The sequence below is a fragment of the Pyrgilauda ruficollis genome, unplaced genomic scaffold (genome assembly GCF_017590135.1).
Source record: "Pyrgilauda ruficollis isolate IOZ18807 unplaced genomic scaffold, ASM1759013v1 scaffold17, whole genome shotgun sequence".
Taxonomy (NCBI): Eukaryota; Metazoa; Chordata; class Aves; order Passeriformes; family Passeridae; genus Pyrgilauda; species Pyrgilauda ruficollis.
In genome coordinates, this window is record NW_024515875.1 from 6044884 (window position 1) to 6059001 (window position 14118).

Genomic DNA, 14118 nt, shown 5'->3' on the forward strand with positions numbered 1-14118 from the left:
TTTTCTAACTACATGTTCAAAGGACCGTAGCAGCCACAGAGCTATTAGGCCCAAGACACATAAAGTTATCAAGGAATCAATTTACATGAAATTACCATTTGGATATTTATATTCTTAATCATATCTATGAGAATATACAGTCATGTCCTAACTGAAGTATAACTGACAGATATGGAACCAATCAGCATCGAATACATGGATTTTTCAAGGTCTGTTTAAATTCAGTCTAAACTGTGGGTTTATGGCATCACAAAAATTTACTGAAAAAACATGAGTTAATATTTGTCCAGTTCTTTCACATGAGAAATGCTGTTACTGTTGTCAAAAAGTCTACTGTGGGCTTAAGTAGCTGTGAGAATGCAAAACAGTTTAAAATTTGAATAGCTTTCGTAACTAATAGCAAGTAGGCAATATAACAGATGGCAACTCACATGAAAGATAAACCACATCTTAATAACAATAACTTACATTCAGAGGGGTAGTGTTTCCTAGTGCTCAGAGCATGAGACTGAGAACCAGGATTCCCAAGTTAGTCTTCTGGCTCTGCCATTGATTTGCTGTGCGCATTTAGAAAAGTCACTTAAACATTTCTGTGCCTCAGTTTCCTCATCTGCAAAATAGAGATAGTTCTTACAAACATAACCAGACCACTGAGGGGAAGAGACCCAATCTGTCAGATTTTATAACAAGCATTTTAGACAAATGAAGGTATGGAAGAGAGGTGTCGACTGTTGTCATTGTCGAGTCAGTCATTGATCAAATTGCAAAGTGATTACTTTGAGCTGAACTAATACAGCCATCCCAAGAGTGGGAGGTGGCAGCTGCTTAGCTGTGTTTCATACCCTTATGGTGTGGTTGAGGTCTGGAACTGAACATTGCTCTGCACAACCGCCACTTCAGAGGGAATCCAAGGAGGCCAAATACAATTGCCTTCACTGAAATTTAGCCAGGACATTATGCAATCTTTAGCAGCAATCTGAATCTCTATTTTTATATCTCTGATAAAAAGGAGCACCTTAAGCTCTCCAGGTTTCTGTCATCATTAGTTGGCAGATTCCTTCCTTTTGATCAGAAACAAGATCGCTTCTCACTCACTGACTTTGCTTGGTGCAGTTCTACAGAGTTTCACAAAGGTTCTCCAAAACAAGCACCAAAAAAGTCTTATGGTGTCTGACATGAGCATAATACAAAATGAATAGGCTGAAAATCAACAAAATGAATAGGCTGAAAATCAATGTTCCCCTTAACTTTCTGTTATATATATTCTTTTGATGTAATTATTGTTGTTGTTGTTTTTATTGTTTATGAGGGATGGAAGTTTTAACTGTATGAGTAGTAGAGACTACTTAGAGAGGGTCAATTTTTTTGCCATGCTTGTCAGACAGAGATGACTTTCCTGAAAATTTAATGAAAATAGAAGAATTGGATTAGGATGTTAAAAATGATTACAGAGAGGAAGGTTCCTTGTAGGGTACACCCTGGTGCTTCAGCAGTGTGCAGGCAATGGCACAAACTAAAGCCTGAAACCAGCCTGGTGGCTTCTCTCATTAGCAGGGATGTCTGCCTCAGATCCACCCTGCTTAGCACTCTCCAGCTGTAGAAGGTTATTGTGGCACTGATAATTTCCTGTGCCTTCTGAAAATTGTGGGGATATATTTCAATAAGAAAAAAAAAGATTATCTATCTATCTATCTATCTATCTATCTATCTACAGCTGATCTCACTGAAGAAGACTCTGGCATCTTCGTTTCAAAGAGCTTTCACTGGTATTTCCTGATTCTCCAGCCAAAGAAATTATTGCTAAAGCCTTTTCTCTGGGAGCACAGAACAAAAATTATTTCTCACGCTGGCTTGATGGGATATGTAGTTGAGATTACCAGGTCAAAGAGTTTTAGGAGTCCTAGTCAGAGGACTGCCTGAAGAATATTCCATGTAACTAACTTAACTGCTCTCCAGATGGTCAAAACTGAAAAGGCCATCTGAGCAAAAATCAAGTTTTGGAAAGTGCCATGAGAAATTTTAACCAGAGGATGTGGATTCTGCTTGTGCTGGCTTCAATGGAAACAGACTCACTCTAAATACGAATTTTTTGTTGTTGTTGTTGTTTGTTTTATTCCCTTAATTTCTTACAAAGAAATGTCTGGAAATTCCATGTTGTTATTTTCAAAAGTGATGAGCTCAAATCACAAAATCTGGATCTGGATGCCTAGCAGTGCCAGAAGTTCAGGAGAGTTTGGACCAAGAAGGCTGGCTCAGGCAAGTGTTGAGTGTTTTCCCAGAATTTTTTGAAGGCCAAGACAAGGGTTTCAAAGAGGAGAGAGGCATGTGCAACATGGCAGCGTTACAAAAAAACATCGCTTGGAATTTCCTGGGTTTTGTGAGATTAAAATTGTGAGTCTAATTAGTTTAAGGAAATTAGCTCTTTATAATTTTCATTTTGTATTGAAGAAGTAAGAAAAATTAAAAATAGAATGAGAATGGAAAAATTAATGGGTTTCAGTAATTAGTTAATCAGAAAATGCTCCTGTCTTAGTGTGGCTGCCCAACACATTAAAAAATAAAAAAGAGAAAAAAAACTAACCATGACTTTCCTCATACTTTCCAAAACAGTATAAGCTTCACCTCTGAGCTTGGAACAACTACTTGACATTTCAACTCAGCTCATTTTTTAGCGGTAAACCACTAAAATTGGTGTTTAGGTTGAAATACCATCTCACCATAACATTAATACAGACATAGAGTAAATATATATATCCTGGCAAAAATAAACCAGAATTTGTTGCTCCTACTGGCCACATCACATTTACAAGACTTGCATGCACTAATGAAATGTTAAATGGAAGGGAAACCTCTTCTGAGAGCAGACCTTTTCACCAAGTGCTGAACTGGGGATCTCTGACATCTGAAAGCAGCAGGGCGACTTATTACGCTGTAGGAAAACACATTTCTCTTGACAGTGGTGATCCAGTCTGAGGCCTCACAAGCCACACACTGGTGCACTAAAGAGACATGTGTTAGACAAGCTGTTTTGTCCCTTGGCTATCACCCTCCCGAGCGCTGAACAGATCTGGATTGGGCTGGCTTAGAAAAAAAGTCAGATGAAAGCAGTGAAGTTAAGCCAAGTCAAAACACAACTTTGGTGCAATTCCACCAAGTCCAAGTTATGCTAACAAAACTTCAGCGGCAGCAAGCCTGTCCTCCTCTGCCCAGCCCAGAGCACCACTTTCAGGCATTAGCTGCAGCACCTGGCTTTCAGCTCTCAGCACCTCTTTGCTATATTTATTTTGTGAGGTAGCTAAATACGTCTTTTGTAACTATGTAAGCTTGCAACATCTTTGAAATGAAAGAATCTACTCTGCAGAGATGATGTTGAAGAAGTCTGAAGAGCGTGGGGTTTTTTTCCCTATAAATAAAGATGCTGAGCAACAATCCATCAAAATGGCCAAAAACTTGAAAGAAGCCTTTTAATTCCCACTTACATTGCTCTCAAACTTCAGCCTTATCGTGGAGCTGTTTACTGATTGTCAAGTCAACTAAATTCATGGGCGGTTACCAGAATGAGCTGACAAATAAATACAGTACCCACAGTTAGGACTGCTCAGAGTACTGGAGCACGTGTAGAGTACCAGGGAACATCATGTACAGTGCACGCAGAGCACACAATTCTTAAACATTTGTAACACTTACTCCAAAACCAGATTTCTTCCAACAAAGTCTGTAATTGCTTCCTCAGGAGCATGAACGTGCCTAAGCATGAAACGTTACAGTGAAGCTGGTTTTAAGTTGGTCAAGGAAGAGAGAAAAGGAAAGAAGCCTGAAAATGTTGCCTCTGGTCAGAGTGTCTTACTCCTCATTGGGACAACTGGCAAAAACTAAATAAAAAGAAATGGTGTGCTGTTGAGAGTGAAGCAGACACTGGTATTTATCTGAAGGAATTGGAGGCATACACGAATAAAGTTTCAGACTGCAGGAGTCATCTCAACTCAGCTCTAGAACCTCCACTAAAGCGACTGCACCCTGCAGGCTCCAGAGGGATGCTGTGCTGTGTAAGCACACACTGGGGTTTCTGGTTTCCAACACTAATTCAAGGGGACCACCCTAAATCCTGATCTTCTAGCTTGTTTTTCATTACCTTTTCTCGGGAAAACCTGCACTGGCTTCAGTGGGAAGGTGTCTTAGATGACAAGCAAGAAGAATCACCAACTAGCTGGGCAACCTCGATTTACACACCTACAGTACAGCTGAAATGCAGTTGTTTCTGGATTCTTAACAAAAAACCCTCTGGTCTGTATTTGCCTCACTTACAAGATTGCTTTTGTACACTGGCCTAAGTATACACTGGAGAGGAAAGGCTAAAACTTACAGTTCTTCAGCTATGTTAATAGGAATATCAGCCCAAAATGTATATAAATCACATCCCAAAATCTGTCCATACTTTCCCCCGGAGCGTGGCGATCAGCCCGCGCACAGTCACTGCTGAACAGCACAACTTGGTAGAAGGATTGGCTGGCCAAAGCACCTACCTCTGACAGAAAGTATCAGTAACTCCTTTGTGTCTCTACAGTGTAAACAGGATTTCGGCTTTGCTGATCTTACCAAATTCGGACAAATAAAACACTAAGTTCCATAAAAAATATAGCAATAATTACAGAGGGAGCAAAGTTGTGAAAAAAGCTTATTTACTGGTTTGTTTGACAAAGTATATTATGATTCAGCTTGCAAAAAACTGAAGCAAACAAACAAAAACCCGAACGCTTTAAATTCCTCTGATAAAACTTAAATCTCCTCCCTTCAAAATCTCTCATTTTTGAATATTTTAAGGATTTTCCTTCCCCCCACCTTTAAAAATCAATTCTTAACAATTTTCAATAGAAATCCTTAGTTCAGAAAGAGAAATTAAAACATTGCATAGGAAAGTATCAAACCAAAACATTACCTCTCTTTTAGAAAGACAGACCTTTTTCCTTGCAACGATTTAGTAAATTTGATTTCAATTCAGTGTTTCTGTTGACATGACTTATCATTTTCAGACAAAAAAGTTTTGCAGCGGTGTTTGTCTAAATAATGCAGTACTAAAGACAGCACAAACAGGGAAAAATATAATCTCCCTTAACTAAATGTGACCCAGTATCAGAAATGCTGCTGCCACAAGGCTACTTTGCTACACACCTTCAATTGTTAGAGGCTGTCTGGCTCCCCCCATCCTATTATTAGGCACCAGAGTTCTGGTGCAGGAAACTTTTATGGGCGGCGTACACAAAGCGCGTCTAATTTCTAACTCGCACTTCACCCTCTCTTCCTCCAGCACAACGTTTCATTTTCTCACAGCCCTAACTTCCCCCATTTGCTCACCTAAATGCAGAAAACCCAAGTACAGGGATCGCTGCTTGACAGCTTTTCAAACTCAGTGTGGAGAAGGTGCCCAAATGAAATAAATAAATAAACAGAAGGAAGTTTATGAAAGTGAAAGGAACGGCACGGAGCGGCAGGAGCAGCAGCAGGCAGCTCTGTACTCCTCCTTAGACTGACACAGGTGTATCCCAACTTCACCCACGCAGGCAGGAGAGACAGGGAGACACGTACGGGTACATACGGACACACCGAGGGGTGCCAGAAGGGGTACAGGAAGAAGCAAAAGAGAGAAATAAAGCCGAAAGATGTTATTTATTTTTACAACTCAACAATGAACTTCAATTTTGGCAGAGGATTAAAAACTGCCCTGGGAAATGATTAAGATTTTTTTTTTTCTTTTCTATAAAGCTTCAGCAGAAAAAGAGAGATTAAAAAGGGGATACGCTCACATGGGCACACATAAAATAGGGGGGGAACTAAGGAGAAGGAAATGAAAGGAAAAGAAAACAAACAGCCTCCTAACAGGCCCATACTGCTAACGGGAGTCCAAATAAAGAGTCATATGATATCTGATAGTGCAGGACACGTCGCCAGGAGCTGGAGCGGATTGCCTGCAGGAAGAAAGAGCCAGTGTGTTACTGCTCAAAGAGCTTTTCTTTCCCCATTTTCTAAAAATTTTCCCCCCCTCTCTCTCTTTTCTCCTGTACTGTGAATATGTTACTCTCAGATCAGGTCCACGGAGTCCCCAAAATACAGCTATCATCCTTCTCCCTACATCTGGATGCAGTGACAGCCACTGGAAGATGCCTGCTAGTTGAGACTGGGGGTGCTAAATCTAGGTTTCAGCTCTGTTCTGACCTCTCTCGTATATCACCAGATACAGGGTTGCAGATACAAAATTCTCACAAAAAACATGTTAGATTAAAAAAAAAAATAATAAAGAGGGGATGGAGAGGTCGGGTGGGGGGAGAAGAAAAAATATTCAGGCAGAAAAAACCCGAGACTGCTTATCCTATGGAAAACTTCAAAGTCCAAGTCCCATTTCTGCTCTCTTTTGCTTACTTTTCCTGTGATTTTTTTTTCTTTTTTTTGTACACAGCAAGAGAGGAAAGTCACAGAAAATATTCAGACCATGAAAAACATCAGGAGTTGGGAAAACTCTCTGGAGGAATGAGGAAAGCAAGGATTTTAAGTAAAAGAAAGGCATTTGTAATTTGCCAAAAGTTTTTCCATTTGTTATGGTGGTCCATCCCTCTCGGACAAGCGTTCCACATTAAACTGGGGAGCATGCTAAGCACTTTTAGCTTGGCATCACTATTGCTGCTGCCCATGGAAAGGCAGAACACCTGGGTTACCTTCAGCAAAGGAACCTGTACTCGGAGCGGGGGACTTCAACCTGTGATGAGTCCCCAACTTCTGCTGGGAGAGCTGTGCCCACTGCAGGTCTGGAGAAGGAAGAGTCCTAGTTAATGAAGCTGTGGGGGTGCAAGCCCCCAGTTTAGATACTGGTGTGAAAACAAAACTGTGTTTTAACTGGTGGTTTCACTTGCCATGGAAAGTTTCCCTGTTCCCCAGTTTCTGCACGGGACGGACTGTATCCTGCAGGATGTATTGCCACTGTAGGGTACTGGGATTTCTAAAGCGGTGCAAGCAGAGCCCAAGGATGGATTTTTTTCTCCCCCTCATCATATGAGGAGATGTAAATGGACTAATTCCCCGTGTACATTCACACAATGCATAGGTGTTGCTTAAAAGCAGTGTTACAACACACATGCGATCCCTACGAAGCTGTAACAGACAACCTCTTCTGAGGAAAGCCTGCAGCATGAAAATAAAAGTCAAGGTATTGTAGTAGTAGTGCAGCCAGAAAGAGCATCGTAACTCTCTAATAATTTTATCTAGTTTCGTGTATTCTGTGCTGAGGATTTTTAGGGGGGATATAACATGCAGTTTCCTCTCTTGTTTTCTGTACCTCTGCTATATGATGCTGTTCTTACATTGGCAATTTGTCAAAGCCAGGAAAATACAAATCAATATAGGAAGGAAGGCAGAATTTGGATAAAGAGAGCACTTCCTTAAGCTACTGAATTTGCAACAGTATATATTCTGAAACATTCTAACCACTGCACAGGAGATGCTGTAGAGAAGATCCTGTGTGCTATACACTATATGCAACAAAATTCAAATCAAACATCTCCTTAAATGTAATGCGCTATTCCCTTGTAAATTACATGTGCCTTTTTCACATACAAATAGACAAAGAGTGTATCTATAAGAAACACAGTCAGAAGAACAAAATATCTACAGCGCAAGAAAGTCTGTCCTGAAACCCTCAATCTGGGGCTCGATTGAAGAACTAAACTCAGAAGGTGAAATGGAGCCATTTAAAAGAAGGTCCCACTGAACAGGAGGAACAAGCAAACAAACAAATAAACAAAAAAAATCCCTGAGCTCCTACTAATCATTTGAGCTGCCAATGAGAGGTGACTTTTAGACAGATGGTCAGGGGAAAGCTGGGTCCGTGGACACAGACGTTAGTGCCCCATCTGTATTTTAGGATCCTAGCTTCAACAAGCCATTACCAACTTTTTTTCTAAGTGACAGAAAGTGAAATATTTCTGTTCCCACTAATTTGCTTCTTTTTTTACCGAAACCACCCCACTTCCCCCTTTTTTTTTCTCATGGTAAAAATTTGTTGGTTGATTTTTTAAGTAAACAGAAACTGTTGCAGTATAACTTTTATGCCAAAAAAACAAAAAAAAAAAAAAAAAAAGAAAAAAACAACCAGCAACTGGAATTTAAAGAGAGAGTTTAAAAAAAGGAGAAAAGAACGACATACCAAACTCACTTCTTCTTGTCCCCCTTCCATTCCTGTTCTTATTATTTCCAAATTATAATTTGGAGGTAAGGGAACTGCATTTCCTTTCAATCTATTTTGTTGCTGCCACACATTCTGTGCTTTGCTTCTCTCTCATTCTTTTTAGGAGGGGGAATAAAAATCCCTAATAAAAATAGAAAAACATATCTCAGGCGTTAAGCTCGCTCTCCCCCTTCCTTTGTAAAGAACTCTTTGTTCTCTAGTGAAAATGCTGAAAAAAAATCCCCGGGCTCCCTGAAACAAGTGCAAAACACTTAGAGGCTTTTGGGCTGGCGAGGAGCCAGAAACCCTCCCGCTGTCTGGTTAGGAAGAGAGGAAAGAGAGAGAGAGGAGAGAGAGGGAAAAAATTGGAGCTTCCTTTAATAGACATAGGAAGCAGGTCCTTTTTTTTTTTTTTTCCCTTTTTTTTCCTTTTTTTTCAAAACTGGCGGTCAAGCGTTAAGTAACTCCCTGTCTAAATCCACCTGCTGGAAATGAACTTGGGTAACCCCCTCCAGGGGTGCACAAAGAGGAGACACAGTAACACACTCCCGGCTCTTCTCCCAGCCGCCCCCTCCCCGCTGCCCTGCTTCCATTCTCCCTGCTCCCAGCACACAAATGCCCACAGCTCGCACTCCCCCTGCCACCACCAACCAACGTACCAAAATAAACGCTCGCTCCATCTACTTAAAGAGCAGAGACGGCTGAGGGGGTGGGGGGAAAGAAGGGAAGAAAAAAAAAAAAAACAACCAAAAACAAACAACCGAAAAAAAAAAGGGGGGGGTGGTAAAGCGCTTTTTTCCATCTCGGTTGCGGCAGTGATAAGGGGTAGGGAACATCTCATACCTGGTGTGAATGCTAATCAGCCAGGAGTTCTCCTTTTTTCCCAAGACAGGGAACTGTTTCCTTCCAAATTTATTAGAACCTCCTCCACTGCCTCTTTGAAAAACCTTCTTTGTCACCCTCTTCCCAAGTCCTGATACTTCTTTAAAAAAAAAAAAAAATGGCTTCGGAGCTCCTTCTATTCTTGATATTGATTCTCTCTCTCTCTCTCTCTCTCTCTCTCTCTTTCTGAGTGGTCTATTGATAAGTCCCTAGAGGCACTGGGTCAGCCTGCCCGTAGGAAACCAGACACAATGCACAAATCTCCGAGTGCCATTCTGCCATCAGCAAGCAGACCACGTTTAGGAGAGAGGAAAAAAAAAACCCACACACACACACACACACACACACACACACACACACAGAGAGTAGAGCAAAAGACAGAGAGAGAGAGAGAGATGGAGAGAGAGGGAGAGTGTGAGAAAAAGACTGATTGGAACAGGAGGGAGGGAGGGAGGGAGGGAGCGAGAGAGCGAGGGAGAGAGAGCGACACTGCCAGTCAGGTTAATCATCCCTACTTTAATTAGCTGTTCGGCTTAGACATAAAACAATTGAATTTGAATGATCTGTCAGTGGGCTCGGCTGAACCAAAGGGGAAATGCGAATATTACAAAAAAGACTGTTGGTGTATTCAGATAAGCTCGCAGGGAAAATCCTCAAAGGATAACTATTAAAACTTACCACTAAACAAAAAGTAAGATTCAAATGGCATTATACAGAGGCCATCTCCAAAAAGCTGGGAGATCCCTTCCCTCTCTTTTTTATCACCACTGCAGCTTTTGCCAAAAAAAACCACCTGCACCTTCCCACAGTCTTCAAAGACTACCTGTCCTGCAGGGTGGGGAAGGGAGTGCAGGTTTGCCTGCTACCTTGGCTTGCTTAAAGCAAGCCCATGCTGCCCTTCAGTCAAATTTTCCTGATGGATCACTGGAATGTTATGATTCTGGAGCTGCACAAGCTACGGGAGCATATCCTTGCCATGCATGTCTGCACAAACACAGACAAATCGAGCACCGACAGGGTACAGAGGGAGATGTTGTGGAAAGGCAGTGCTGGGTATTGGGGTAAGACAAGTCTCAGGCACCAAGGAGGTGGAGAAATTATCCCCCCAAATAGGTGTCAAAGTAATCTATTTCTTCTACCCTGGGCTGCAAACTGAAGTACAGTTCAAATGGATGGTTCCTGGTGATACCCAGTGCAGTGGCAGCACTGCGTAGCGGGCAAGGCAGAGATTTATGACACTTGTGCAAAGTCTGCTTCTTAAAAGGTGTGGGCCAGTTGGCCTCTCCCTCTGAGAAGGAAGGCAGCAGATAACACCCTGCTCTGGGAGGGAGCTGTCAGCATGTTAAGCCCTTGGACATCACACCCCTGCCCCACCAGAACTTTCCCTAGTCAGATGCAAGGGACCTGCTCTGGGTTTCAGGACACTGAATGTCCCCTCATCAGGGGCTCAGATGTCCCCTCCTGAGCAAACAGCACCAAGGGAGATGTCTGAATTTATTGCACAAGGCAGATATATTCTCCGTGTTCCAAATACATTTTCTGTATTTCGTACAGGGCTGCAGCTACAACAGCAAATCCATAATTCCTGATCAGCTCTGTGAACATCTGCTGTATATAAACTTTTAAATGGGCATGACTAACCTGCCAGTGCCACTCAAAAGCATGGGAAGAAAGTAGAGCAGGGACTCACAATGCAGCTGACTGCTGGCCTTTCAGAGGGAGTGCTGGGATTCTCCCCTCACTCTGTATTTTAGGTACAAATGCTTAAGGAAGGAAGAAACAAAAGACAGAAGTTCTATCAACATTTCTATATTAATTTAATAATTTTTTTGACATCGGTCTCCAGGCAAATCTGGCACCAGCTTTTATGTGTTTTGCTTTTAGTGGAGAGCTGATGGGAGATGTCACTATTATTGATGCCTTTTATCAACTTCTGCTATGGGAAAAGGTGGGTTCCTGCCCTTTTTCACCTTTTTAAATGTTACATGCTGGCTGGCTGCATCCCATCTGCCCACCAGCCCCATTGGGGCCCATTGACTCAGCACAGTTTACAGAAGACCTAAACAGTCAATAGGAGAGGGATGCTTTGCAGAAACAATTGGGACATTGGGCTTAATGAGGTTAATTAGGAGTTCTCTCTTCAGCCTCCCCAAAATATGCATTTTTCACAAATATTATGGAAGGTAGGTGTCCCAAAGAACAGAAAAGGAGATTTCAGAGAAATACAGCGCCATCAAAAGCCTTAACTCATTTTCAGATGAGATTTTGTAGAGCACGGTGACACAGACAAGTCTCTTCCCTGGGTCAGTACCAAAGTAATAATCCAACAGAGTGAAAAACAGCTATGGGCTACATTTCTAATAAAATATGCAGAGGGCCTGACCACCTTATGCAGGTATTCACCAAAGAAACAGTGTGCAGTCATGTAATTACAAGCTATAGTAATGGTACACGGGGCCCTCCCTAAGGCTGCACAGACAACATTAGCTGTGGCATTTCCTAACTTTTAAGTGTTTGACTTAGTAACATTAGCATTACAGTAATGCATTTTCAGTATAATTTCTCAGCGTTTTCTTTAGAAGTCGACTTGGAAGCTGTTCCACATTGCTGCCGAGGCTGGGGCGGATGGCACCTGTGGAGCTGCAATACAGGACTCCACCACTTCAGCCGGCAGCGCCAGCAGCAGCTCCACTAAAACGGCGCTGACGGGGGGATCAACCACTGGAAGACTGTGAGGATACTTCATTCAGGGATTTGACAGTGTCTTCCTAACAAAGAAACTGCTGAGAGACAAGGGCCCTAAGCTGACCTTCAAGGGGGAGAGCAAAGCACTCTGCCACGCGAAGAGACCCTTTGGATCCTGGCTCCCCAAACCCGCACATCTCTTGCTGTTGGATTTGCTTCCATTCAATTGACTCCACGGACTGCTTCTCCTCTTGCTTCATAACTTACTTTCTCTCATGTTATTTCTCCTTCCCTAGACTACTCCTTGTCACAGTCTGTTCCTTATCCCATTGCCCTAGAAGAGGCATTTCCTCAAATACCTCTTCCCCTCTGCTCTACCCATGAATATACCCTGGGCATGAATATACCCTGAGCACAGAGGAAAGCGAACTGCTTAGCATGGTAAATTAGGCCACGTGGTGTTTCAGGCTGCCTTAACTAGACCACTCCTTGTAAGACTGTTTAAAACTAACTCGGGTATCATAATTTGCAATCCACAGTGTAGACATATCAAAATGTCCTTGTTCTCATTTCCACTGCTTGCTGCCATAGCAACCCCTGGTCAAAAGGAAATTTCCATTGATATCAGAAGGAGCAGCATTTCACCCAGGTGAGTTTTTACTATGTGGCACATATTTTATTAGCATGTGTTCCTGATATGGAGATCCTCAAACCTCCTATAGCGCCTAATGTAGAAAACACTACTGTTAAGTCCTGCTCTTAGCTGGTCCCCTTCTACTGGAAGCTACAGATGTCAAGGACCTCCTGCTTTCTACATGAATATCATCCAAGAGCTGACCTGTAGTCTAAATAAATGCAAAAGGCCAGGAGGAGCTCCAGAAAATGTACATCACCTTCCCCTCCTGAGATATTTATCACAGATTTTAACTCAGATACATGATGATGATTTCTAGCTTTGCATGGTTCCCTCTTGCTTGCTCTTCCTTCATATAAATTATTCCATGTATCAGGGAGATTTAACCAAAGGATCAATAACTGAAAGCTTAGTCTGTCTGATCAGTTGAAAAAGTTTGCTGTTTGCTATGGAAAAGGCAATCAGTGCTGCAACAAGTTTTCAGACTCATGTGTATGACAACCTCTCCGTATGTTGCTACAGAATTAGAAGACATCTTTATGAGAACTGTACCTGGATTTGCCATTGGCAAATGGCAGGATTTATGAAAGGAAAAGCCACCAGAACTGCTCCTCACCTTTTGACTTCTACATGGATCACTTAACGCCAGCCAAAAGGCAGGACAGGGAAATGGCAGAGTACTTACTCCTTTAATGTATATAAAGTATTCTGCAATGTGACTTGTAGCACTCAGTACAGCTGACAAGAGCTGACATTAATGGCAAATCAACAGATCTGGGTGGCACAGAGAGGAACTTGGTTCCCTTGCAAAGGAGCTCTGTCTATTAAGGAGCTCTGTCTATCTGAAAAAATGGAATTTAACTATGTAATCTCAGGATGAGTTATATAAATATATTCCTCTAGATTTATTGGCTTGTCTTCATAAACAGCTGTGAGTCTGTGCTTTTTGTTCAGAGATGTAAACCAGCACAGCATGTTGGAGAGGGTGAATATACAGTTATTATTCAGTATGTAAGAAATTAGAGAAAGAGAATGGGAAGTCCACTTGTTACAGAAATCAACTCCTTGCTTATCTTTTGGGAAAGCATCCTTCCTAACTTGCACCACTGTGCTCAGTAGGTACCTCTGCATGCTAAAGGGAGAAAGGTACCATGCCTTGCATCTGGGTCATTTCTGTCATATATGCCATTTGATTTTCTGGGGCAAAACAAACAAGCTTGTTCTTTCCTGCACTGATTACCAGAATCAGCCCTCCCCACCACTCACTTCCCCCACCCTCCTCCTGCCCCAACTATATCAAATGTCCAGGATTGGTTCCTAAAGCGCCTTTTACCTACAATGTGCAGTTCTCAGTTCCCAAGGCAATTCCTTTCAGAGATTTGTTGACAATAGGGAAATGTAAAGGGAAACATCAGAGGGTCTCCATATTTTTACTCTCTCAGACAATCCAAATATAATGGCCTAATTTGTGGAAGAGCCAGTCTTTTAAAAAAAGGAGAAAATACTGCAAGCTGGTCTATGAGAGACATGCTTCTTCTTTTGTTTTAGTGCACTACCACTGCAGTAAGATGTGCTGAAAAGTGAGCCATACCCTCCTGGGTACCAGTGCAACCCCCTTGCCTTCACTGGAAAAGCAACAGTGCAACCTAGGGGAACTCCATAAAACATCTGGTTGAGAAGACATGAGAAGACCAGGACTCCTGCT

General features: G+C 42.1%; 1 protein-coding gene across 14 annotated transcripts in view; it reads right to left on the reverse strand.

Annotated features, from left to right (window-relative positions):
• The window catches only part of ZBTB20 (zinc finger and BTB domain containing 20), a 474871-nt gene that overhangs the window by 85489 nt on the left and 375264 nt on the right, over window positions 1–14118 (reverse strand). Inside the window, exon 8 of one of the 14 annotated variants that reach the window (XM_041463810.1) lies at window positions 469–610. The exons of 12 other annotated variants lie outside the window; for them this stretch is intronic. The gene's annotated coding sequence lies outside the window, so the exon portion shown is untranslated. Of the gene's footprint in view, window positions 1–468; window positions 611–8191; window positions 8355–14118 lie in introns of all 14 variants that reach the window. One more of the 14 variants, XM_041463809.1, reaches the window with a different exon arrangement.